Source organism: Limulus polyphemus, unplaced genomic scaffold (assembly GCF_000517525.1).
Source record: "Limulus polyphemus unplaced genomic scaffold, Limulus_polyphemus-2.1.2 Scaffold1764, whole genome shotgun sequence".
NCBI classification, from domain to species: domain Eukaryota; kingdom Metazoa; phylum Arthropoda; class Merostomata; order Xiphosura; family Limulidae; genus Limulus; species Limulus polyphemus.
Genome location: NW_013667374.1, coordinates 48,104 through 49,769, shown reverse-complemented (window position 1 = coordinate 49,769; position 1,666 = coordinate 48,104).

Genomic DNA, 1,666 nt, shown 5'->3' with positions numbered 1-1,666 from the left:
ACCAAAACCTTTTATTGTTTTCAATAGGTTTGCCAGTATGAGCTTACCAAAACCTTTTATTATTTTCAATAGGTTTGCCAGTATGAGCTTACCAAAACCTTTTATTGTTTTCAATAGGTTTGCCAGTATGAACTTACCAAAACCTTTTATTGTTTTCAATAGGTTTGCCAGTATGAGCTTACCAAAACCTTTTTATTGTTTTCAATAGGTTTGCCAGTATGAGCTTACCAAAACGTTTTATTATTTTCAATAGGTTTGCCAGTATGAGCTTACCAAAACCTTTTATTGTTTTCAATAGGTTTGCTAGTACTAACTTATCAAATTTTTAGTGTTTTTAATAGACTTGCCAGTATGAGCTTATCAAAACCTTTTAGTGTTTTTAATAGATTTGCAAGTATGAACTTACCAAAACCTTTTATTATTTTCAATAGGTTTGCCAGTATGAACTTACCGAAACGTTTTATTATTTTCAACAGGTTTGCCAGTATGAACTTACCAAAACATTTTATTATTTTCAATAGGTTTGCCAGTATGAACTTATCGAAACCTTTTATTATTTTCAATAGGTTTGCCAGTATGAATTTACCGAAACGTTTTATTATATTCAATAGGTTTGCCAGTATGAACTTACCGAAACGTTTTAGGGTTTTCAATAGGTTTGCCAGTATGAACTTATCAAAACCTTTTATTATTTTCAATAGGTTTGCCAGTAAGAATTTACCGAAACGTTTTATTATTTTCAATAGGTTTGCCAGTATGAACTTACCGAAACGTTTTATTAGGGTTTTCAATAGGTTTGCCAGTATGAACTTACCGAAACGTTTTATTATTTTCAATAGGTTTGCCAGTATGAACTTACCGAAACGTTTTAGGGTTTTCAGTAGGTTTGCCAGTATGAACTTACCGAAACGTTTTAGGGTTTTCAGTAGGTTTGCCAGTATGAACTTACCGAAACGTTTTAGGGTTTTCAATGTTAGAATGCTTTTGCGGAAATTTACTTCTCTTCACCTTTACCTTAATTATAAACACTTTGTTTGCATATGATAAAAATATCGACACGGTTTTAGAAATATCAATAAAAAATAGTAAAATTCTTGATTAATAGTTTGTTTTCGAAAGATTCTTAAGAAACAGAAAGTCCTAAGTCCCACATTTTTATGAAAATATCTATCATAAAAATTGAATGAGAATACTACCTTCGTAGGTTGCTTATATGTTAATAGTATTGGGGAAACTAATAACCCAAGGCCCAAGAGACAAATAAAATCATAAAAAAGAGCTTAAAACGGCTAAAAATGTTTTTTTTCTAGAAGAGAAGATTAAAAAAAACACTACGTTTCGAAATGCTACCATGACATCATCAGCACACTAAATACGTAAAGATGGTGCAGTAATGGGATTACACGTGTATAGTCGACTCAGAACTCTAAATACACTATGATGGTGTGGACATAGGATTAAAATTACATAGACGAAACAGCTCACTAAATACGTAAAGATGGTGTAGTCATGAGCTTACAAATATATAGACGACTTAAAACTCTAAATACACTAAAATGACGTGGACATAGGGTTAAAAGTATATAGACGAAACAGCTCACTAAATGCGTAAAGATGGTGTAGTCATGGGATTACACGTGTATAGTCAACTCAGAACTCTAAATAC